The sequence below is a fragment of the Herpailurus yagouaroundi genome, unplaced genomic scaffold (genome assembly GCF_014898765.1).
Source record: "Herpailurus yagouaroundi ecotype Mexico unplaced genomic scaffold, PumYag 29, whole genome shotgun sequence".
Taxonomy (NCBI): Eukaryota; Metazoa; Chordata; class Mammalia; order Carnivora; family Felidae; genus Herpailurus; species Herpailurus yagouaroundi.
Genome location: NW_024412377.1, coordinates 14,407,001 through 14,434,633, shown reverse-complemented (window position 1 = coordinate 14,434,633; position 27,633 = coordinate 14,407,001).

Below are 27,633 nucleotides of genomic sequence, written 5' to 3'. Positions count from 1 at the left end.
TAAAAATTTTTTTAATGTTTATTTATTATTCTGAGAGAGACAGAGAGTAAGAGAGAGAGAGAGAGTGTGTGAGTGGGGGAAAGGCAGAGAGCGAAGGAGACAGAATCTGAAGCAGGCTCCAGGCTCTAAGCTGTCAGCACAGAGCCCGATCCATGCAGGGATCGAACCACAGACCGTGAGGTCATGACCCGTGCTGAAGTTGGAGCTTAACCGACTAAGCCACCCAGGCTTCCCCGAGATCATTTTTAATATACAGAAATAGTCTACTTAAGGTAGATGCAATATATTCAGAATCCATATTGGTTGTAGTAACGCTGTGAAACATTGATTGTCACATTCCGTTGTTCTAAGAAATGTATATGATCTAATTTGTAACATTCATACATAGCAAAGACTTAGGAAAAACTCATCAACTCTTCCTGTGGACGTTGTATAGTAGATTTCAGGTGCTATGATCACAAAAACAAATAAACAAATAAAAAAAAAAACCAGTCATTATGTGAAGAAAAGATACGTTAATTAGCTTGAGTGTAGGTAGTAACCATTTGCCTCTGTATATTTGCATCAAATCACCATGCTCTACAACTTAAACACTGACGATTTTTATTTAGAAATAAAAGCTAATTTAAGTTTTTAAATTATTGACAGGAACTAACAATTGGATAGAAGATATTATTTTATAACACTATTAGTAGGAAAGGACTAACAATTGGTTTCCATGCTCTAATAGTGTAACACTCTAATTCCATACAATTGTGAAGATATAATTTGATCCATAGTTGTTAAAATCGTATAAATTATTATCCCTATCCCCAGTAGAATCTATTGCATGTTTAACCAGGTATCAGTCTTAGACTCCACCTATGTCTGAGAAATTAGTCTGATGGATGTCAGTGTACTTTATTAGTTTTTCTTCCCCTCCTGCTTTGTTTATTTATACTTTCCCTATAGTCTCCTAATTAAAACTCTCAAGCTTTTATGAATACTTATCTTTATATTAATGAATTCTAAGCCCCACCCCAAACACATTTAAAATGTGAGGCTAAAATCAAAAGTAAATGTTTGTTCACAAACACGTCGGTGCGTCCCAAACTACACATATTACATACACTACCACACATGCGTTATTTAGAATAAATGTGACTATGGCAATATTCCAAAAAAATCACGATAGCAAATTCCGAATTCATTCTCTTCCTCATTAATTCTTTCAGAAGAGAAAATGGCCCCCCACACTGGCCATATTTCCCCCAAAGAAGAATATTTTAGGTACCAGTGATCTGTGTACCAGTGATGAACATCACCAGTGAAGAACATCTGTGTACCAGTGATGAACTAGACCTCTTTCAATCGGCTCTGATTTTTAAATTGCCACCATTAGCACTTCTTCTTGATGCCACCACAGGTCCCTGATTTCCTCTATGGTGTCCCATTGGGCATTGCTGTGCTAGCTCAAGCCTCCTGCACTAACTGAGCATTCCACTCTCTTTTTGCCAAGAGAGCTAAAGCTTTTTCGCCACGGCTACTTCCTTCCGTACTCATGTGACACCTCCACTTGAATATAGTGGGTTGAAATTTCCTACCTGCCAAGTAAAAGTCCACTTTGAGAGATAATATGAAGAAGGAACCAGATGGCTGAGTCCGGGAAGTCAGAAGTTTGAGAGTCTTTGTTGTTTATCTTCACGGTGGTTCGTGTGCACTCAAACGGGCTGCATTGCCACAGGCTCTCCTGGTTTCATTGTGCTCTCCGTTTCTCTGTAGCCTTGATCCTCATGCCAGCCCACCCGAGTTATAATTCACATAAGCCAATGAAAAGAGATTGGAGGCAGGTCTGAGGTAATTAATCATACCTGCAGAGAGGCTAACTCTCCTTGAGTCTATGATGTCATTTCTTGAAATTTGTGTCTTATATATTGAAGTCAAGGTACTCAATTATCGTATACCCAAATACACCAAAAATATGTGTTCACTCCATTAATGAAGGAAGAACCAACATGTGGAATAAATTCCACTCTTCCAGAGTGCTTAATCTTCTCAAAGCAAGCGACGGGGAGATAAGCGAATGAAACTGGGTTCCTCTAATTGCTGAGAGATAAAACATAATGCTGCATTTCTGTCTGTCCAAATACTGCTGATCTTATAAGATAATGTTTACATTATACTCATTCCACAATCCTTTTCTAGAGTCACCAGTGAAAAATGCTACTTTCTTTCCTCCCTCACATTTACCAAATTATATTATAGCAATTATATGGGATCATAATAATCAACTTAATCAACTTGCAAATGATTATAATGGGACTTATGCATTTGGCAGAAAGGGATACCTTCATAATTGAGGACTCTAAAATTGCCTTTTCACTGAGTTACACTACTTTCTAAATGCACTCTTTTCCATTCCAATTTATTCTATAGTCACAAGACTAACATTAGGAAAAAATAAATACCACCATTTCAGAGATCTATTTAAACACTCCCAAACCTCCTCATTTCTTTAAAGACCAAAATCGAAGTTCTCTTTTTGGCATGTGAGGCACCTAAAAATAGTGTGTAATTATTCCTTAGAGCCCCTGCCTATAGCAAGCTAGATACTTTTCATGACAAGAAGTGATGAAGGCAGGGGAGCCACAAGGAAGACAGAGCGGCCTTTACATTTCCACTTATAACTCTGTGTGCCTGTCTCTAAAATAATAGCCCTCGTGCCATTCAAAAATTAGCTTGAACATAACCTTTAACATGGGTGATCCCCACCCTCAATCTACCTCCTGACAATACCTGATAATTGCGGAAACTCCAACTCATAGGTTAGAATAGCTACATGAATCTGAGGTGCCATTTCTCGGTTTTAAAGCTAGCTTTGGGTCAAATGCATTTAATAGCTTCACCTTTCAAAGAAGACTTCTTTTTTTCTTTCATAGACTAAGTAACAGGGCTGACCTTATTCGTATAATAAAATGTCATCCTGTCACAGAAGCTTGCAAACATTCCAAAACAAGCTCATTAGCAAATAATGATGCCAAAAGAGTAACTTTTTTAATGTCAGTAAATACATTTTACAGCCTTCGTATAATTTGTGAAAAGCAGTGTAATTATCAGAGTTCTACCTTTCTCTGTAGAGAAAGAAAAAAAATTTGTAAAAACTTTAAAAGTTATATTTAAAACATAAAGCGAATCAATGATTCTTCTTTCTCCCAGTATGAAAGATTTCCTAATGAGATTCTAAACCTTAAGTGACCGATTTACACGACTCTGCCTGTTGGTATATAATGAGAATGAAAAGGTGATAAAAATTTCAGTAATATAACCTCCGATTAAAATCCTGAGCGTGTCTCCAGATTACCTTGGAGATATTGCTCCTTAACCAAACTACACACACACACACACACACACATACACCAAAACAAAACAAGCAACAGGAATGTTGGATGATAAAAATTACCATTGTCCAATTACCATTTTCTGTACTGTCTATACAGAATAAATACCACTGGCATCTATTCTGTGTAGTGTTGACTCTAAAATGTGTCTTGGCCACATTGATGCAAAAGTGCTGAAATGTACTGGAGCCACAGTCCAGTTTAACAAGTTTCCTGAATACCCACTTTTGGTATCCAGTTTAAGTTGTGGGTAAGTAGAAATTGACATTTTAAAGAGACTGTCTTTATTAAGGTAGACAGGTAAATATAATCGTAAAATAAAATGATGTAATACCTATTTGAAGTCTTCGTAACTGAAGCAATGCTTCAGCAATATTTGAGAATTATTTGCTATGAATTAACTAGAGATCAAGACTGGAGAAAACAATTCCATAAATAGAAACTGCACGATATAGGCAAGAAGGCATGGAACAATATAGTACCTGCAAGGGAGAAAAACAATGACCTTTTTTAAAATGTTTATTTGTTTTTGTGAGAGAGAGAGAGAGAGAGAAAGAGAGACAGGATGTGAGTGGGGTGGGGCGGAGAGAGAGGAAGACACAGAATCCGAAGCAGGCTCCAGGCTCTGAGCTGTCAGCACAGAGCCAGATGTGGAACTTGAACTGTGAACCACGAGATCATGACCTGAGCTGAAGTCTGACGCTTAACTGACTGAGGCACCGAGACGCCCTGAAAAAAATGATTTTTTTCAAGGTCATATATTTGAAGGATTTTTATCAATCTACTTAGATTATGTAATATGGCCATTATTTCATTTCATATGTTTTAGGGGTTAATACAATTTTTCTTCAGTTTGTGAAGAGTGAAAAATAAAAGCCCATACTAGAGAGAGTAATTCTTATAAAGATAATAGGGAACATTGAGTATATCTGCCAAATAATACACCATTTGGTCCTTCATCTTTTTTTTCCTAATATACAGTGCTATAAGCCCCTTTGAAATACATCATATATTTGGATGCATGCTAGACGGTATATATGGCATTATTTTAACTTTATAACAGATTTCCCTAGGACATAATAAAAATAAATGAACTGCATAAAGTTTCTAGGTTAAAATGTGATAGGATTAGAAAAAAAAAAACCTTATATAATAATAGTTTTAGTGTGCTTTAACAGCCACAGTGGCCCTAAGCAGAGGTAGATGATTATGACTTAATGAAAATTTCTAAGTGGCTCAACTCTCTCTCCCACTTTCTGACAACTTCCCTGTACCCTGTGGTCTAAGATTCTAGACATTCTAAAATCTCCTAAGGGAACTAAAAGAAGAAAAAAATATTAACAAATGATAATTACTTGTTTTTTCACTGAATGAAACGAAAATCAAAACAGAATCTGTGAAATCTAATGTGGCGTGTCTTGTGGGAGATATAGATTATGAATATTTGTTTTCACATTTGTAACTTTTCAAGGAGAAATAGTATAAATATAGATGGCTGCTAAACAATCAGCTTGATAACTATACTAAAAACCTGTAGTCATCAAAACAGTATGTCACTGGCACAAAAATAGACACACAGATCAATGGAACAGAGTGAAGAGCTCAGAAAAAAACCCTCACATGAACATTAATATTTGAGCCAAGAATACTTAATGACAAAAAGAAAGTCTCTTCAATGAAAGGCACTAAGAAAACTGCATAATCACATATAGAAGAATGGAATTGGATCCCTATCATAAACCACTAATGAAAATTAACTTGAAATGGACTAACAACTTAAACATAAGACATGAAACCATAAAACTCCTAGAGGAATAAACAGGGGAAATTTCTTTGACATTGGTCTTGGCAATAATTTTTTGAATATGAAACAAAGAGCAAAGGCACCAAAAGCAAAACTAAATAAGTATGACTACATTAAACTAAAAAGCATCATCTGCACAGCAAAAGAGACAACAAAATGAAAAGACAACCTACAGAATGGGAGAAAATATGTGGAAATCATATGTCTGATAATAGGATAATAATATCCAAAATATAAAATAAAGTACCACAACTCAATAGCAAACAGCTAACATTCAGATTTAAAAATGAGCAGAATAACTGAAAAGACATTTCTCAATAGAAGACAGAAAATGACTAACAGGTACATGAAAAGATGCTCAGCATCACTGCAGGAAAATGCAAATCAAAACCACAGTGAGGTATCTAGCACCTCATACCTGTTAAAATGACTATCACAAAAAAAAAAAAAAAAAAAAAAGGAGAGACAAGCGTTGGTGATGATAAGGAATAAAGGAAAACCTTGTGCACTGTTGGAAGGAATGCAAACTAGTCAGTCATTATGGAAAACAGTATGGAGATTCCTCAAAAAATTAAAAATGTTATTATTAGTAATTCCACCATTGGGTATATATTCAAAGGAAATTAAGTCAGGATGTTGAAGACATATCCACATTCCCATGTTTACTGCAGCATTTTTCACAATAGCCAACAGAGGGAAACAACCTGAGTGATTATCTATGAATGAACAGATAGAGAACATATACATGATGGAATATTATTTATCAACGAGAAAGAAGGAAATCTTGCCATTTGTGACAACAGAGATGGACTTTGATGGTATTATCCGAAGTGAAAGGACTCAGACAGAGAAAGGCAAATACTGTATAATATTACTTATATGTGGAATCTGTAAAAGGCACACTCCTAGAAAGAGAGTAGAATGATGGGTGCCAGGGTCTAACTGGTGGAATAAAATGAGACAACGTTGGTCAAGGGGAGCAAACTTCTTGTTGTAAGAGGAATACGTTCTGGGGATCTAGTGCACAAGGGGGTGATTATAGTTACCAATATTGTATTATGTATTTGAAAGTGGCTAAGAGCAGGCCCTAAATGTTCCCATCACGAAAAATAAATAATTATGTCAGGTAATCCAGGTGTTAACTAACCTACTGTAGTAGTCATTTCACAATACATAAATGTATCTTTTCAACACACCGTACCCAACAAAGAACACAGCATTTCGTATCAATTACAACTCCATAAAGCTATAAGGAATTTTATAAAATTCTCTTATCATCTCACCATTTTACTAAACTTAATAATTACCCCCATACTAGTGGATATTGATAGGCATCCCATATTGCCATTTTTGTTATTATTTTCTAATAGGATTGAGCCAAATGTAAAGTGTATGTTAGGTTCTCCCTGTGCAAAAGTACCTCAGCATTGTAAACATAAAATTAGATCTTTATCTAACTAATTTGGCTACAAAATTGACTTTTCTTCAAGTTACTGAGTGTAAGAGATGTGTTAATCCACAACTGCACTAGCATAATTTTAAGGCCTATTTGCTAATGCAAAAAATCAGATCTTGTTAAGAGAAAGAAATATTCGCATAAAGAAAGAAATCAATTTTCCAATAAAGAAGTTAAGATCCCCAAAAAATAAAGAGAAAACCATAAAATGTCTTGTCAATAAAACTCTGGTGCTCTCTATATCTTGTTGTTTGCACCAATGTCTCAACATCAGTTTTTGCTGGCTCATGATATATATGTGACAATGTAATAGGGTGCTAAGTACAGACTGACCATTATTCTTCACCAATGGAGAAAAGATAGTAAATAAGGTGAAATATAAAGAATGTGTACTAGGGATACTCTGGACAATTCATTTTTCAAACATGTATTATTTTGTTTGTTACAAACACAAATTTCCCTTTACCCATAGATGTTCTTATTCAATTTCTGTTGTCTTTTTTTTTTAACTTACATTTTAAGAAATTTAATCCTGGAACTTGATTTTATATCATCATTGGAATTTCAATGAATACTGTTTTCTATGCTTTACTGTCCAGTAATTCTATGATGTAACTCAAACTGAGAATCAACGTGTTTATTTTTAATTACATATCCAAATAATGAGAAAATGTCCCCTTAGGTGTTACTGAGCGTAAATATTTTTTTAATTATTACCTAAAAGATACTCAAAGGGGATATTATTCTTAAACATTGAGATCTTAACTGTACAGCCAAATTTATTTTCTGTAAAATTATGAAAAATCTACTCATGCTATAGATTCTATCCTGCCATAAAATTGTCTTTCCTTGATATTCAAATTGTGATAGCAAAGAAGTCTAGTAATCAACCTTTTAAGAGTTAATTCACCCAATAAACACCTGGTCCATGGAGAAAAGTAGAATAGAATTAGTTAGATTCTCAAATTATGAGCAAATTAAAGTCAGGCCTGAACCTTCTACATTTTTTCATGGTCCAGAAAAGGCACCTCAAGCTGGAGAACAGAGATTTCTATGGCTTAAGAGGAGGCTATGGATCAATGAGTTATACAATAATCTCAAAAGACAGTGATAAATCTATGCTCTTTGCAGCAATTGGTTTTACTTTGAAATTAAAAGCATAGTTAAATTCTGTATAAAGAACTTGTATATAAAGGAAAAGCTTACCATGAAGATATACTTGTTGCAAGCATAAATTATCAAAAAGTTTAGAAGGCACATTGTGAAAACCAACTAGCGTGTTTCCATCCCATTGCACCTTCGAGTGCTTCTTGAGAACTGGGTGGTGTGAATACATACACCGTTACAACAGGCAAGACACGACCTAACCTGGGTTACCTCAAAATACCACAGACCTTTGACAGAAACTTGTTTCCTCACAGCTCTGAAGGCTAGACGAACTATATCAAGTTTCCAAAATGGTTGTTTCTGGTAAGGCCTCTCTCTTTCAGGTTTGCAGATAGCTGCTTTCTCACCATGTTCTCATAGGGCAGGGAGAGAGGGAAAATGGGGGTGGGACAGAAAGAGAGAGAATGAGAGACAAGAGAGAGAGAAAGAGAGAGCGCGAGCTCTGGTGTCTCTTCTTATAAAGCACTAATCCCATCATGAAGATCTTGCTCTCAGGACCCTATCTAAACCTACTTCTATTTCAAAGGCCCCGTCTCCAAATGTTATCATATGAGGTTTAGGGCTTTGACGTAGCACTTTGGGGGGGGGGGGGGGACAGGTAAATCTATTAAAGTTAAACAAATTAGCTTTCTTAATTTTCACAGTAATCCAAAAAGTGGGGAAAATTATTTTTCCAACTTTATAGGTCAAAAGAGTGGGGTAGAGAAGTGTTCAAATGGACAGTCACAGAAAGTAGGAAAGTTGTATGAGAACTCAGGAAGTCATGTTTCAAGGGTCTGTGCTCACACCACATCACCATATTACCATTTAAATAGCCCACACACTATGGGGCGCCTGGGTGGCTTGGTCAGTTAAGCCTCCGACTATGGCTCAGGTCATAATCTCATGGTTTGTGGGTTCAAGCCCTGCGCCTGGCTCTGTGCTGACAACTCAGAGACTGGAGCCTGCTTCAGATTCTGTGTCTCCCTCTCTCTGCCCCTCCCTAGTTTGTGCTCTCTCTCTGTCAAAAATAAATAAATGTTTAAAAAAAATTAAACGGCCCACACACTATTAACATAGAATTAAAACAGCACATATTGTGAAACTTATAAAGTTTATGTATTAATTCTGACGCTATGTTCCTAAATATGGGTCTGTAATTGAAACACCAAGTTAAGAAGTTGCTTTTAAGTCTAAATTTTGGACTAAATGTATAATTTTGATGGATATAAGTACGAGTGAGCTTTGCAAACCACCGATATCAGTATCTTTTAGATTTAACATATTAAAAGCTACAGTTAGTAAAGATTCGATTTTAAAATAATTAAATACAAAATAAATTTATTTAATAGTCCAGGGTAAATGAAAGTATTTAAACCATCTGAACTGGTTTCACTTCCAGGTGCATCCGGTACCTGATCAGCGCTTCTGTCCACAAATTTGTAAAACAAAACAAAACAAAATGGATGAAATAAAATAAATTATCTGTATGAAAGCTAGAGAGTCCTGCTGAAGCAGAAAGAGACTTGAGTCCAGTGACTCATTCAAAGATGACAAAGACTTTCAAAGATGTGAGCTGGGCTCTGTAACCAGTTTTTCCTGGGGACATTTGCTAATTTTGAGTGCAAGCACGAGGTTGAACACACTGTTACCCACTACAGAAGACCGCCTTGAGAATGAGGGCACCATTAGAGAACCCAAAATAGCTTCTGATGGACCCCTGGGGCCTCAGACACATTGACCCTCAGGAAGTTTGCTTACCATTGGGTCCATGTGGAGCAAGAAACTAAAAATGAGTATGCAAAGGCTAGGAAAAAAAAATGTGGGTTTTTACAGTCTTGTGAAATAAAAGACTAGAGTTTAAGACGCCACAACATAGAGAAACCCTGCAGTTGTATATTAGGCTCTTAGATGAAACAGAGAAGTACTAAGGGTGAATAAGAGCCAACCCTCATTAAGGCTGTAACTCAGTCTCCATCCAACACAATCCCTGATTGTCTTTGTCTACTTAAGCTGTAATAAAAAAAAAAAAATACCACAGATTAGATGACTTAAATTTAATTTCTCATGATTTTTGGACCCACAAAGTGCAAGTTTTCATAGGACTCAGTTTTTGGTGAGATCTCACTTCCTAGTTTGCAATAGCTGCTTTCTCCCTGTGCCCTTACTTGGGAGAGAGGGAAGAGAAAGACAGACAGACAGACAGGCAGACACACACACAAATCCACACACACACAGAAAGAGAAAATATCAAGAGGAGGAGGAGAAGAAGATCTGTGCTGTCTTCTTATTTATTTTTTTTAATTTTTTATGTTTATTTTTTTTTTGAGAGAGACAGAACATGAGTGGGGGAAGAACAGAGACAGAGAGAGAGAAAGAGAAAGAGAGAGAGAGAGAGAGAGAGAGAGAGAGAGAGAGAGAGAATCTGAAGCAGGCTCCAGGCTCTGAACTGTCAGCACAGAACCCGATGTGGGGCTCGAACCCACGAACTGTGCGATCATGACCTGAGCTGAAGTCGGAGGCTCAACCGACAGAGCCACCCAGCTGCCCCATGTCTTCTTTTTTAATAAAGACACTGGTTCTATGGGATAGAGCTCCCTTATTAACACTTCATTTAATATTGACCACCTCCTTATATCTCTAGCTTTGGTAAATCACATGGGAAGTTAGGGCTTCAACATATGAATTTTGTGAGGACGCAATTCACTCGATAGCGCTGACTGCCTTAAAATGATCTCAGAATAATTAATTCTATTATAACATCATCATTTTTAGCCCAATACTATTTTTCTTTCAAATAGATATATATGTTGACTAGTATTCAATCCACACTTACTATGCAGATTAGAAAACGTAATAACATGGCCAAAGATGAAGGAGGGGGATAAAAACCTGATCATGAAAAGAAACCCACACACACTCCAGATATAAGAGTTAGCTAAAACAAACTTTGTGGGATGCAACATTCCAAGATGGTTCCCAATGTCCCTGCCCCTGGTGTATACAACCTTCTCCCACTTACTCATTGAAACACCAACCTAGGTACAGCTGCAAAGAGATTCTGCAGATGTAACTAATGAAGACATTGAGATTATTCTTGCTGAGACTGATTCAATCAATTGAGGCCTCGCGCAAGGTTCCTCATACAAAATGGCTTTGAAAGATGACAGAGATTCTCTGTGTAAGGTAAATTCTCTGTTGCTGACTTAGAAGATAGAGGGAGCCATGTAGCAAGAAATTTGAGCAGGTGCCTAAGTTATCGTGATTAAATATTGGGGTGGAATGAAATATATATGTGGAATGAAATATATAAAATGAAATATGTAATGAGTATAATATATTATACATGATGAAGTATTATTGAACATAAAAAAAGAGGAAATCCTGCTATTTGCAACATATGCATAAACATGGAGGACATTACACTCCATGAAATAAGCAAGACACAGGAACACAAATACCACCTGATTCACTTATATGTGGAATCTAAAACACTCAATGCATAGATGCAGAGAGTAGAATGATGGTTTCCAGGGGCAGTGAGGGGGGAAATGGATAGATATCAGTCAGAGGGTATCAAAGTTCAGTTACACAAGATGAATAAGATCTAGAGATTTAATGTACTGCAGCATTACTAGAGTTAACAATCCCATATTATGTGCTTGAAATTTGCTAAGGGGGTAGATTTTGAGTGTTCTTGCCATGTAAAGAAAAAAGAAAGAAAATAGTAACTATGTGAAGTGATGCTTATATTAATCAGCCTGATTGTGGTGATCATTTCTTAACGCATACATGTATCAAAACGTCAAGGTGTACATGTAAATATACATGTACAAGGTGTACATGTAAAACTGCATGTAGATATTTGGGATTTTATCCTACTGCAAAATAAAATAATAGGCTATAATGAATAATTTATTAAACAAGGTAATAAAAACAATGAGACAGAAGCAAGCTAAAATTTCTAATTAATTTTTTGATGTTTATTTATTTACTTTGAGAGAGAGAGTGAGTGGGGGAGAGAGAGGGAGAGAGAGAATACCAAGCAGGTTCCACACAGTCATTGTGGAGGCCAATGCAAGGCTTGAACTCACAAACGGTAAGATGACGACCTGAGCCAAAATCAAGAGGTAGACGCTTAACCAGCTGAGCCACCCAGGCCCCCTATAATTAATTTAATTACCCATTAAGAACTAAAAGTTTAGTAGTCTAATAAGATATTTAACATGTGAATATGTGATTATACACGTGGAAAGAAGATGCAGAGATTAATATGTCATCATTACAAAACAAAATAGCATACTGGCAATTACATTTAATCTGTCATGAGAAATATCAGACATAAGAAAGGACATAGGTTCTATCTGGAGTATATAGATGCTATCATCATGAGGTGACAAAAATATTCCATATATATATATAGACAACTATAGAGATGTAACCTTAGTTTTTATATTTGATGTCACTGAATTTTCATTTCTCCCTATCAAGGTCTAAATCATATTTGTAAGAAAGACACATTATTTGGAAGCAATACTAAGTTTATTGGAAACAAAACCAAAGATTTATATCTTCTCATATTGAAGGAAAAAGGCAATTGTACATATCTCATCAACTTTTTGGGTTTGGGTGGCCTTTGCCTTTATCTCTTAAAAGTGTTTTGAGACACTTATATGTTTATAAGATGAGATATATACAATAAAGTTATTGGTCAAAATGGTAAATTCCTGATGGAGAAAATAATTGAGATTCTGGTGTGCATTAATATTCCTTCTCACAATCAGTTGAAATGTTTAATTTATTAAGAGGGTGTGTATGAGAAAAATGATATTAAAATGCCTTTGGATATAAACAAAAAGTTCTTGAAAGGACATGTGTCCATGTTGTTATGTTGGGTGAGCTTTGAACTTCTTTATTAAAAACTTCACATCTCACAAACAAAAGAAAATATAAAAACAGAGATAAGACCAACATGATGGACAAACATAGTAATTAGCAAATTATCAAGGCCACACCTGTCATAGTGTTGTATGTGCTTATGTATTAAACAACACACAGCATTATGATGTATGAACAATATGAGAGTTTACTAAACCATTAAGTTTAGTAAATGAATTTACGGTTTCATAACTTTTTATTAGCTTTGTCTCCATTGTAAATATTTAGACAACTTCGATACATTTGTACATCTGTTTTGAATATGGAACATAGAAAATTGATTTATTTGACCAATATTTAATTTATAATGCATTTACTAGATGTAGAAAATATTTAACTGCTTACTAACACTACCTGTATAAGGAAATAGGTGCAGAGAAATTAACAAGTGAGTAAATAGAAGACTCTTTTTAAAGAGTTATTTTCACAGGAAATATCATATTTGAAGAAAAATTAAAACCAGATTTTAACATCCAACTGTTGTCACTAGACGATAAAAAAGCACAAAAAACAATGATCGTGCCTGCCAAGACATACAACTTCCTAAGATATAATTCTCTCCTGAGAATAGAATTTGATGAATTCTTAATTTATTTCGGAAAACCCCTTTAAGTTTGAGATATTGAACAATTAGAAAATTTAGTTCCTCAAGTAATGTTCTTTACTAGGTGGTCTAGAGAGCTCGCAAGAGAAAACAGGGGAAGACTTACAAAATGTACTTACAAAGATTCCTGAGAGGAAAAGAGTTCATGAAGTACGAAAAGTTTGACATCTCTCTCACAAGATAAACTGAGGAGCATAAAACATTTTAAGAGTTTATTTGAGCAAACAACCATTCTAACTGAGTAGCGCCAAGCCTCAAGGGGTTAAGAATGCTTCGCTGAAAAAAGCCAGGGAAAAGATCTATACAGGTTTCTCCCGCTATTGGCAAGGAGAGAATTCCTGTGAAATTTTTCAGACGCTGAAATGGCATAAAGCAAAAACACAATTACCTTTCATTCACAGGGAAAATATGTTGAGCATTTCCAGACCCGAAAACTAACCTCTTTTAGGCTTTTCTTGCCAACGGATGCACAAAATACATCTAGATTTTAAAGCCCAGGGGCCCACAGGCACAGTTCAAAACTCTGGCAGCTTGACACAGGGGGATGTTGAATGTGGTTCCCGGAGATGGCGCTGGGGGGCTCCACTCGCACTGCTCAGGCTGTACCGTGGCTCTATAAGGCCTCCTGGCAAGACCAACCCTGGACACGATTTCTGCTTTTTTGCCTCCTTGAAGAAAAGCAAAAATCCCTGTTTGAATTTCTTTCAGTGAGCGACAAGTCGCTCATATAGGCCTTTTGTAAAAGTGAAGTGGCTTAACACGAACTTCTGAATGAGGGGGGCATTTGCATACAGAAAGGGCAGAGGCAGAGAAATTATTTGTTGCTTACAGCTTAAAACCTAGTTGGCTTTTTTTGTGATCAGCTGTCTTGAGCACTTTGATTTTCTAACCTTGAGGCATTTACAGTCTTAGGATTTTGGCTAGCTTACAGAGACCATCATGGCATTACAGCTACATCAGTCTAATGACCTCCTTGTTTAATTAGTTGCTAATAAAAAAATACAATACATTTAAATAGATTCCCTGAAAACATGAATAAAAAATTATATCAGAGAGACCCCCACATAGATATTTCAAGAAAACTCATTTTGAAAAATAATTAACTCAGTTGGAGAAAACATTTTGAAAACCCAATAGGTATGAGACTAAATATATCTTATTTTGCTAATGAGGTATATTTGCTCATTAAGTTCCAAGAATTAAATTTATATACACATTCTGGTTTAAGATTTATTCTTTCCCATCATGGCCTCTTTTGGTCCTCAAGTGTGTGTCTTAGATTATTTAGAAGATATACATAAAATAAAGACTGTGGTACATGTGATTTATACACAAATTGCCTCAATGTTGGCAGCTAATTTTTCATGCTGGATTTTTGTCTCATATTTATTATTAATTTTTGTTTTTCTCTCAAAGGGCAGAGATTATTTTTAATAAGACACAAAATAATATTTTTTTAGAAAAAATATAAGCCTTTAAGTTTGTGCTATGTATATTTCTCTCTAGAGTATTTGGAAATGGTCAGGACATTTAACTACTAACCATATAAAATAGCACTTGAAAATATTGTAAATAAGCACTTAATATTGTATACAGAAAATTTTCTACCTAAAATTTTCTACACACTTATCTTACAAGAGTTACAAAACTATATAATTACAGAAATATGCCTATTACATTTTACGGTAAGGGAAACTTAGATTTAAAGTTTAAATTTAAAAAAGTTTAAAAAAGTTAAAAAAAGTTTTTTTTTTTTTAAATTTAACACTGCTGCTACAACAAATGAATAGGACCATTTGTAAATATGCATGTATGTTTAAAAATATGTGTTTCAGTCACATCAGAAAAGTGTAGAAGCATAAAGTATGGGGTGAAGTAAATCTCCAGGAAATGCAATTTTAAGATAAAATATACATGTCTCTCAGTGGTTTTTTTTGGTTAGTCTAGGCATGACTAATCACCCGTCATAAACAGGTGAAGATGTCGCTGGTGTCCAAATTTCACATGGCAATTTTTTTTTGAATTTTTTTAATGTTTATTTATTTTTGAGAGAGAGAGAGACAGAGTGTGAGCAGGGGTGGGGGAGTGGCAGAGAGAGGGAGACACAGACAACTTGAAATGGGATCCGGGCTCTGCGTTGTCAGCACCGAGCCTGACACGGAGCTAGAACTCATGAGCCGTGAGATCATGACCTAAGGATCGTGACCTGAGGTGAAATAGGGTGCTTAACCAACTGAGCTACCCAGGCACCCCTGGATATGGCAAAATTTTAAAGCAAGGGAAATGAAAGGCAGAGAGAGCTATCACTCTAGAATACGTGTTGGGAAACTAGACCAAAAGCTTAATCTAAAAATGAGTGAAATCTCCCATAGTCATTGAGTGCTTAGTAAACTGTCACTGCATTAAGCATGTTGTCATTCTCTCCAGTGAAATGGCTACAAAGTTCGCAAACCATCTGATACACTCAGCTAGAAAACTTGGCTGCACCTGGGTGGCTCAGTCGGTCAAGTGTCTGACTTTGGCTTAGGTCATGATCTCACCGTTCATGAGTTTGAGCCCTGAGTAAGGCTCTGTGCTGACAGCCTGCATTGGATTCTGTCTACATCTCTGTTTGCCCATCCCCCACTTGCACTCTGTCTCTCTCTCTCTCAAATATAAATAAACATTTTTAAAAAAATTAAAAAAAGGTAAAGAAAACTTGGCTGGAAACTATAAAACGCCAACTAAATTGCCAGTATTTTCAGAACTAAAAAGATAGATGTGCAACAGCATCTCCATTAAAGCTTAATGAAAGAGAAACCTTATGAACAAGTGCAAAGGAAAATTAAAACTCAATTTCTGGTTGAACTAAAATTACCAGCTCTTCACCCTTCTAACCAATGGGAAATACTGCTGGTAGAATGTGACATCATCAGGAGATAGCTATCATTCTTTTATAACCATATCTGACATAGATAAAAATATTGTATGTGCAAAGAAGATAGAAAATGTGACCAATATCAAGAGAAAAGCTATGTAACATATCACCCACATATAATACAAATCTTGGAATTAGTAGACAAAAATTAAGTATTAGATTTTTTAGCAGTTCAAAATATGGAAAATGGGTTTTGTAGAAGTAATCATTAAGAATTTCAACAGAGAATTGAAATCTACAAAAATGAATTGAGGACTAAAACATAAAACTTAACTTCAGACAAAGTTAAGAATCAGGGTATGGCTTTAATAGCCATACCCTAGAACACAAAATGATGGGCCTTAAAGATAGGTTAATAGGAAATATTCAAAGTGAAGCACAGATAGAAAGACAAAAGAGAAGAAAAATGGAAACAGAGCAGGGTAAGAAGTATCTTTGGCATGTTAAGAAGTCTTAGCCTACATATAAATGGCATCCCAGAAGTAGCAGGACCCAGTACATGGGCAAGCGTAAGAGTCAAAAGAATAACAATTGAGAATTTTACAAAAGTGAGGAAAAACGGTAATCCACAAATACAAGAAACGCAGCAGATGAATACAACAGAAAAACTCCAACCAAGATAAATATAAATAGAACCATACCTCTGCACATAAAATAAAACCAAATCAAACAACACCAACACTAGTCACTACCAAAGGCAAAGGGAAAAGAAAACCTTAAAAGTGAGCAGACTGACAACCCCTGTTTCAACTTAGAAACAAGACAATTTTGCTCCGGATTTAACAACGAGAAAAGCAGGATAACCTAGAAAGCACAGAACTTAAACGCCATATTGGGCCTTCAGATGCAGAGAATCCTAGACAAATTCAAGTCCAGAAAGTTAAAAAAAGGAATGGAAAGGCATATGCTTGCTTTCATTTTTGCCAAACAGCCGGTGGAAGAGAGAGAAGCCAGAGACTGAAGAAAAGCTGGCTAACTTCCTATACAATTATAATGGTCAAGAGTGTTCTGGCAGGAAGTTTCAGAATCCTAAGAATCCTTAGATGGAAATAAAATGTATGCCAGTTTCCAGCTCACAGGCTCGCCACGTGCTCTCGTGGAAGTTTGTGGCAAGGCCTGCAGAACTGACCGGGTAGGGCTGAGGCTGGGCCTGCACGTCCTTCCGAAGATTGAACGGAACTGAAGAATCGAGAGACACTTGCAGAAAGAGCCAGCGGCTGGAGGAGTCACGAAAGAAGAGCCACAGCCGGGCACTGGCAGAGGGGGCGTGAAGAGGGCTGAAGGAAAAAGGGGAGCGAAGGAAAACCCCTGTGAGACGCTCCGGATGCAGTTCTCCGAGGCTGACGGAAGGGAATCAGAGCTGAGAGACATCTTGAGGAGCTGAACCCTGAGGGCCCGATGGAAAAGCAAAGAGAAGTCCCAGATGATACCGAAAGGTGACAGCCAGGCTGTCAACTTCTTTGCCTCACGGATGCTGGCCTTCAAATTTCAGTTGCCTTAGGACCCCTGAACTTTGATGTCTGCTTCCTCCCCACCTCTTTGTTCACAAGTTCTATGTGTCTCACCAACACTTCAGAAAATGGCGCCCAAGGAAGAATCCATTTTGAAAGAGGTGCTCAATGGGAGTGCTTCCCTCCTCTCAGGGACTGCAGCCCTGTACTGTTAACTGTTGAATACAGATCAGTTTTCCAGATTCATAGCTGTGGATAGTGGGAGAGTAGGTGCAGAATCGGCTTCTCTAGCATGGTCACAATTGGAAAACTCCATTTGTTTTAAAGTATATTTATAAAATACACGTGTGTTATTTCTTCTGTTTACTGGGATTTTTATTTCATTTTGTATATTCTCGAAATTGAAGTTTAAAAAAATTTTTTTTTCAACGTTTATTTATTTTTGGGACAGAGAGAGACAGAGCATGAACGGGGGGAGGGCAGAGAGAGAGGGAGACACAGAATCAGAAACAGGCTCCGAGCCATCAGCCCAGAGCCCGACGCGGGGCTCGAACTCACGGACCGCGAGATCATGACCTGGCTGAAGTCGGATGCTTAACCGACTGCGCCACCCAGGCGCCCCTCGAAATTGACGTTTAAATCACTGATTTTAAGCCATGTTTTTCTTTGGTTGCTTCTAACATATGCATTTGAGGTTATTTATTGCCCAGTAAGCATTATTTTGTTTTTGTCTTTCAAGGTTTGTATGTCATATCCTCATTGTTCTTTGCCAACTATTTTATGACTTCCATTTGATTAATTATTTAACCCATGCATAGCTTAAAATTATATTTTTAAATTTCCATGCAAGCGTTTTAAAATTATTTGTTGTGTTTGTAGATAAATGATGTAGATAGATAGACTATAGATATAAATGACAGATATAGATGGATATAGATGTATCATACACACACACATATACTCATCTCTAGCTCTCACATTATGATCAGAGAACATCGTCTTAGGAACTTCAGCCTTTTAAAATCTATTAATCAGCAAACTAAAATAGAGGAACATTTCTTCAACTTGAAAAGGATTTCTCTAAAGAAACAAACAAATATAACATTCCACTCGCCATCACACTTTATGTTGAGAAACACACTATCTTCCCCTAATGGAAATAGAGAAAAGCAAGAATAGCTACTTTCATGGTTTGAATTCATTATTGTGCTAATAATAGGAGGTCTTACACAATACAGTAGGACATACAAATAAATAAAGGGCATAACAATTAAAGACGGATGACACTACATTGCCTTTGTATACACTATATATGTTGCATCATTGCATGCACAGATATTTCTAAGGAACATAAAAGAAAATTGAAAGAATTTGAAGGCAAATTTAGCAAAATTACATAGTATAAGAGCAATATAAAAACCTGCTGTACTTTGTCAAAGATTAATTAATAATATAGTTGTGAGTTCATTTCTGAGTTTCCTATTCTTCTCCTTTGATCTATGTGTCCATTTTTGTGCCAGTACCATACTGGTTAGATCACTACAGCTTTGTAAAATAACTTGAAGTCTGGAACTGTGATGCTTCTTTTTTTTTTTTTTTTTTTTTTTTACTTGTTTTGTTTTGTTTTTTGTTTTTTGTTTGTTTTTTTTTTTTTTTTCAAGGTTGCTTTGGTTACTCGGGATCTTTTGTGATTCCGCACAAATTTTAGGATTGTTGGTTCTAGCTTTGTGGAAAATGCTGGTGGTATTTTGATAGGGATTTCATTAAATGTGTAGAATGCTTTGGGTAGTATAGACATTTTAACAAATATTTGTTCTTCTAATCCATGATGACGTGGTTGAAGCTAGAGAATATTATGATAGGCAAAATAAGTCAGTCAGAGAAAGACAAATACCATATGATTTCACACACATGTGGAACTTAAGAAACAAATAAAGGGGGATGGGGAAGAGAGGCAAACCAAGAAACGGACTCATAACTATAGAGAACAAGCTGATGGTTACCAGAGGGGAGGGGGATGGGGGAAAGGGGTAAATAAATGATGGTGAGTATGGAGTGCACCTGTGATAAGTACCAGGTGTTTTATGGAAGTATTGAATCACTAAATTGTCCACTTGAAACAAATATAACACTTTGTTAACAGGATTTAAATAATATTTTTTAACTGAGGAGTATTTTTATAAGCAAGGTGCATGCCAATAGCATAAAAATTGACCAAAAATTACTAAACAGGTGACACAATTGGATAACATATTTACACCATATATTGTTAGCAAAGGGATTGTATCTTGAATGTGTCTTGATCTGGATGTGTACACACATAGTTCATTAAACTGTATGCTTATAATTTTACATTTTGCTTTGTGTATATTTGGATGTTGTTTCAATAAAATAATAGGAATATAAACACACTGCAGAAAATTGACAAAGTCAAATGTGAATCTTTGAAAGATTAATAAAATATATTAATCATTAGAGAAAACATCATTAATTTAAAAAAAGTAGGTACCAATATTGGTAATTATTAATAAAAAAAAAGTGGTCATCACTACATATTTTACAGACAGCCAAAACAAAAAGAACAAAAAAAAAAAAGAGGGGGGATGTTATGCTCAACTTTACATAAATAAATTAAAAATTTGAGCAAAGAGAGCACAGTCCCCACCCCATATTACAATGTACCCATTTTACAGAAGAATAAACAGGCAATGTGAAAACGTGAATACTTATGCAAAAAATTAAAATTCATTACTAAAAAGCTACTAATAAAGAAATATCAAGGCAAAGATTGATTCTTATGTGAAGTCTTTCAAATATTTAAGGAATAAAATATACTAATTGTGCACAGATTCTTCTAAAGAAAAAAATATTTCTGACTTTTCATGAGGCCATCTTTTTAAAAACTCCTTGTAAGTGCATTCAAGACAGTAAAAATTAGACAAATATTTTCTCTTCTTATAAAATAAGATGAAATGTAGTCAAAACATAAGTAGAATATTCAAATACATAAAAAAACAATATAACATGATTGATATTTATACTAATTTTTTATTAAAATTTCATTCTATTTTTACTTAGCAAACAATCAGCATATTCACTACTTTTCAAATATGGTAAGACCATAATAAACTTAAGCAAGTCACATGAACAGAGAAGCCAATCACAACAAAAATATTTACCAAAGGACATTTTACCTTGGCTATGTCTTGATCTGGATGAATACACATATAAAAAGCCACATGATCACCTTTATAAATGTGAGGGCAAGGCATCAAATTGAAAAAGTCCCACAAATTCATGATTTAAAAGATTTTTTAAAAACATACCCTTTACAATGAATGAATAAATAGATAAATAATCTATCACAAATATCATTAAAGTGAATTGTCAATAGTTTCAGCCTGGTATTTTACAAAAATTTCTTTTTGTTTTTTATTTTTTATTTGAGAGAGACAGAGACAGAATCTAAAGTAGGCTCCAGGCTCAGAGCTGTCATCACAGAGCCCGACACAGGGCTCGAACCCACGAACCAGCCATGACATCATGACCTGAGCTGAAGTCAGAGGCTTAATCAACTGAACCACCCAGGCTTCCTATGCAGCCTGATGTTTGAAAGAAGTCAAGGCAAGTATAGAAAATAAAAGATCATAAGGAATGTTAAGAGAAAATAAATTTATTATCACTGCAGATGAAATAATTATGTACCTATCATTGCATTTTGGTTAATCTGTTTAAGCAAGATTCCTGTATCCAAGGTCAAGATCCAAGTTTTATTATACTCTGCCAACAACAAACAAATAGAAATTGAAATGTAAAAATATGTAGATATACACTTGTCACAACATTAAGAAGACAACAAAAACCTTAAAATAATCAGAATTAAAATTTCAGTATGTTATTGAAAAAGAAGAAGACCAAAACAGATAGAAAGATATAGCTTATTCGTGAATTGATTTTCTCAAAAATATATCAATTCTCCATTATCTTATCTTCAAATTTAATACAAGCCCCAAACCATTCCATTGAAAATTAATATTTTTTATAAATACATAAAAATTTCAAAAAAAAATTCTCAAGGTAATCTGTAGCATAAATTTAGAGCACTTACACTATCAGATTTCCTATTATAAATATAGACCATTACTGAAGTGAGATATCCATGCAATTATATAATGACCCATCCAATGGAAAAGTCCACAAAGTAAACAAAACTATAAGATCACCTGATTTATGACAAAGTCAGTCCTGAAACAGCATAGCAAAAGTATATTCTTTCTAATAAATGGTGCTGGTTTAATTGAAACCCAAATGGGGGAAAAGGTATCTGCACAGTTTTTCTCCAATTATACATAATAAATAAATTCCAGGCAGATGAATATTTAAATTTAAAAGGTAAAGCAATAAAGTTTTGTTGTTGTTGTTCTTCTTTGAGTAATCATTATTCACACCCGTGTTAAAAAAAGTAAAATACGGGTTACTAGGCAAGTCTCCTAGCTGTGAACTACATGGTAACCAGTGAAGTAAGATTTAATACTAGAGAGATTTAATACAGCCCAAAGAGGAGAGCTTAAATCCTAACGGAAGAAGAGACTCCCATGCTTTGCAACTGGCAAGATTTTTAGACTTTGGGCCTGGGAGGCATTTATCCCCCCAGGGTTTTCCTCCACCTTAGTCAGCCACAAAATTTTTAAAGGAGTCTTTGAATAGTTTTGTTATCCATATATAAAGTATATGTTAAATAAGGTAATTTTTTTTTTACCATTACAAAAAAATTGGTAAAATAGGCTCTCTTAAAATTAAGGGTATCTGCTCAACAAAAGATACTACAAAGCAATGGAAAAGGCATATTACAGACCTTTATAATTTTTTATTGCCGAATTCCCAAAACACTTCAAGAATTTCTACAAATCTGTAAGGGAGTGAGTGGCAGCTGTCTTAGCATGAAGAGAGGTAAAACACTCCAAATGACCCTCTACAAAGGCGGTTACTCATGGCTAATAAATACCTCAAAAGATGATCAGCTTCATTAGTCATCAAATCAAACCCAGCATAATGCACCACACATATCCACTTGTACAGCTAAAATTACATAAAAAATAAATTGAAGGCGCTGGATTTTGGCAAGATTTTAGAGCAAATAGACACTCATACACACTTAATGGGTTGAATTGGTACAGTAACTTTGGAGAATTATTGGATTCTGTCTACTACATCTGAACCCGTGCACATTCTATAATCCAGTGACTCAATGTTTCTTAACTGGGAGCAACTTGCCCACCAGGGAACATTTGGTAATCTCTGGAGAAAAATTTTGCTGTCATACCTAAAGAGAGAAGTGCTACTAGAATCCAGTGGGTAGAGGTCACATGTGCTGCTGGACATTCTACGGAATGATGGACACTCTCCACAATAAAGCCTTATCTAGCCCTGAAGTATCAACGGTGCCAAGGTTGAGAAATCTTAAAATAATTTCACTTCTAGAAATATAACAAATACTAATATGTATTAAAATCTGAGAAACATTTTTGTTTTTAAAAAAGCCCCAAATTGGATACTTCTCAATTGCCCACCCATACTAAAATGATAAATTATGGTATTTCTATACAGGGAAACATTCCTGAGTCCAGATCAATAAGAAGAAATCCCATAACTACATGCTACAATATGTATGAATCTCAAAAATGTCATTGAATGATAAAAGTACATCTTGCAAAGATTTCACTTACAGAGAATGAAGTTTGGTCCTAGCTAAAAATAAAGTTAGGTGAAATTGGTCTATCTTGTCAGAGATGATCACAGTGGGTGGATTTAGTGACTGGGATTAAGAATGAGGGGCTTTGGGGCTACTGGGTAGCTCAGTTGGTGAAGTGTCCGACTTCAGCTCAGGTCATGATCTCACAGTTTGTGGGTTCGAGCCCCACGTCAGGCTCTCTGCTGACAGCTCAGAGCCTGGAGCCTGCTTCAGATTCTGTGTCTCCCTCTCTCTCCGCCTTTCCCCCACTCGTACTCTGTCTCTAAATAAATAAATAAATAAATAAATAAATAAATAAATGAATAAATAAAAAAATAAAATATTTTTTAAAAAAGAATCAGGGAGTTTCTCAGGTTTGTTAATCACCAGTTTCTTGATTTAGTTTCAAGTTACAAAGCATATTCAGTTTTTGAAAATATCTGTGATATGTGTACTTTTCTATGTGTATATTATATATGAGCACAAAGTTATATAGCATGGTTCAATAGACTCCCATTATATGCAGGGTTTCTGAGAGCCCAAGTGGATGCCTGAAACCATAGACTGAATGAAACACCATATACACTACATTTTTCCTATACTTACCTATAATAAAGTTTAATTTATAAATTAGTGTATCATAAGAGATTAACAACAATTTTACTCATAACTACAAATCAAATAAAACAATTACAATAAGATGCTGTAATAAAATTTATGTAAATATGGTCCTTCTCTCAAAATGTCTTACTGCACGGTATTCACTTTTCTTCTTGTGATGATGAGAAGCTAAGATGCCTCTGTAATGAGATGAAGTGAGGTGAATGACACAGGCCCTGTGACATAGCTTTAGGCTACCTTTGACCTTCTTACGATAGGGCAGAAGGAGAATCAACTGCCCTATGGACTGCAGTTGACTGCGGGTAAACTGAAACCACAAAAAATGGAACTGTAGATAAGGGGGACACTATTGTGTCTATTAGGCAGAAAGAATCCTAAGTGGTAGGGTCTTAGGTATTAAAGAACAGGGCAAAGAAATACATTTCCCTAATGTAGAAAATCTTTACAAACATCCTAAAAACCATGTGCAATTTAGCAATGTAATCCAGTAATATATACTACCATTAATATGAAGAATGTTTTCCTTTACTTCAGGTCTCAATTTGCATTATTAATTGAGTGATAGGGATGTAAATATATTGCTAGGCCTCAAAGATCTTCTGACAATTATTTAAATTATTCTAGGTCCTAGAGGGAAGTTAATGTACAAGAACAAATCAAGAGAAAATGGTAATTAATAATAGGCTGGAATTAAGGGTTCAAATCCAAATGGAAAATTTTGGTAAACTAAATTGAAGTATCTGGAAGTCTTCCTAAATTTCTCAAAAATTAATCATCGAGGAAATTACAATACAGGTAGCTACAAAAACACTGCCAGCATTTTCATTTGTCAGGCACTATTCTAAGCATTTGATAAGCTTTATCCCATTCAGACATTACAGCAGCTTTGTGAAGAGGGTAGTCTTACCACATCCATTTTTGGAGGCAAGAAATATGGAGCACAGAAAGTCACAGTGCAATCGAGTTCTGGAGCCAGGATTCCAATTCGGTTCATAAGGCTTCAGAATCCATGCTGCAAGTCCTTCCACTGGATGACCTCTTTTCTCCTCCATGGACAAAGTTACATCTGGGATCTCAGGATCCTAATTTGAATAAAAACTGTTTTCCTTTCATACTAACCAGAAGAATAAAGCAAAACTCTTTTTGTTTCAAAACCAAGTCGTGTCTAGACAAAGCCACTTGGTGTGACATTTGGAGGCAGAGAACACTTACAGAAAACTTCAGCCTATGGCTATTAATTTAGGTAAAACAAGGACACTCCAAAGAAACAATGCATGTGTATGTTCTCAGCAAGACTATTTGCATCATTTTTTTTTTTGGATATTGATATGAGCACTTCATGTCAATAATTCTCCTCAGAAATGAGCTGCATGAAAGGGGGATGAAAAAGGAGGAATTGTCATTATAGTCCTAGAAGAAACAAGCAAAATTCATCTATAGAGCTCCTGACATTTATACAATATGGTTTTAAGATTTGTTTCTCTCTGTTAGATCATTATTTATGCATGACAACCTCTTCTTGGAATAACATTTTTCTATAATAATTCTACTTTTCTTGAAGAACTGCATGATGACAAAAAAAGAGAAAACCTTGAGATTTTATTCTGAAAGCACAAAGAGGAATCCAATCCCTAGTTAGAGTAAGCTCAAGCACCCCAAGATAGAAATCTACCCCAAAGGTATATTACTATTTACTTTTTAGTTGAAATATTCTATTGAAACTACCAAAGCCTCTTAGCTTAGATTGAAAGAAGACATTTTGGAAAAGGTGAGTATAAGCATTTTGAATACAGTTTCTGAAATAGTACTTTCTTCTTCTTTTTCCTTATGAGCATTGTCTAGTGTGACTTAATTCTCAGACGTTTCTAACTTTAGGGATAAATAGAGGTAATCCTGGTCTATAATGCTGAGTAAATTCAACAGTAAGCAATGTACTACCTAGAATCCGCATCAAATTTCTCACATTTTGAAATGACTAGGAGGTTCCAAAAACATCCTGTACTTTTATATATAGCTACTTTTTAATTCATAAATCAATAAGTTCAGTATTTTAGTATTTTATTACTCTTCTCTCTCTCTCTCTCTCTCTCTCTCTCTCTCTCTCTCTATATATATATATATATATTTATATCCTCTCTCTTTATATATATATAGACTGAGCAGTGTGCTAAAAGAGGTAGTCATCAAGTAATGTTAGAAATAACAGGGGACTAGGAGAGTTTGGCATTTTTGATAAAGTATCAGTTAAATCATTTTTGGAGAACTATTTTCCTTAATTATGACATTTTACATTTAAAACTGTAATCATTTTTTAACATATAACCCTGAAATTAATCTATTTAGTAGGCCTATTATTTAGAGGAGCTAAATTAATTTAAGAAGATGACCCTTGAGCTAAATAGATGACAATGTAAATGGCTCTACAGGAAATAAATATGATATAATTTAGCAGTTACAAATTAATTACATTACAAAATACATTTTGATAGAGTTGCCTGAAACCTATATGAAAATAATTAGGCATAGTAGCCTAAGGTATCTCTCCACCCATGGGTTTTCTGGTTCTCTCTCTTCCTCTCTCTCTCTCTATTTCTATCTGTCTGTCTGTCTCTCTCTCTCTCTCTCTCTCTCTCTCTCTCTCACACACACACACACACACACACACAATCAAATGATTTGTTTAGCAACTGCAACACTTTAAAGGAAATTCCCACTAAACCAATTTTACAGTCACCTGTGAACCTCATGTAGAAATCAAGCAAATAAATTCAACAATGCAATGAAAGTTTACAAGCTCTAGTCACTTATACAATATAATCTATAATTATATGCTAAAAAGCATTATTAAACTGACGCTCAGAGACCCAGTTGCTTTTGAAAAGTTTGAAAATAAACGAATTCTTTAAAGTTGGAAATTTGATGCTTTTTGTCAGTACCTAAAAATATTCCTTTACACATAGAAGGCAAATGATAAATATTTGTGGAAAAACTATTTCAGTAAACAAATGAGCACATGCAATATTGAATAAAAACATACAAAGATAGATCAAGCTTGAAATTTTAACCAGCAATATTTTACCTGTAATAGTTTTTGGACACATTTATGAAAGCAAAAAATATAGAAATAGATTTGAATAAAAATACATAAAATATGTGCAGTGCTTTTTAATAACCATCTTGTTGCATTAAATCTTGCTACAGAGAATCACTTCCCTTACTTCTTGATCAATTTATTGTATATTTTAGAATTCTTTCCTTATTTCTCTATCTTTGTATGGATTATATTTTAGGGGCTAATTGGATGTATCTTACTAAAAAAATAACTTGTAATTATGCCATCTTTCATTTACTGCCTTTATCCTAGTAACCTATAAGCCTACAATGGGAAAAATGTTTGATTACAATACATATCTAAAAAAGTTTTTTTTCAAAAGAAATTGGGGACACCTGGGTGGCTCAGTTGGTTAAGCATCCAACTATTGATCTCAGCCCAGGTCTCAGGGTCGAGACTTCAAGCCCTGCATTTTGCTCCATGCTGGTCATGGAGCCTACTTCATGAAAGGAAAGGAAAGAAAGGAAAGGAAAGGA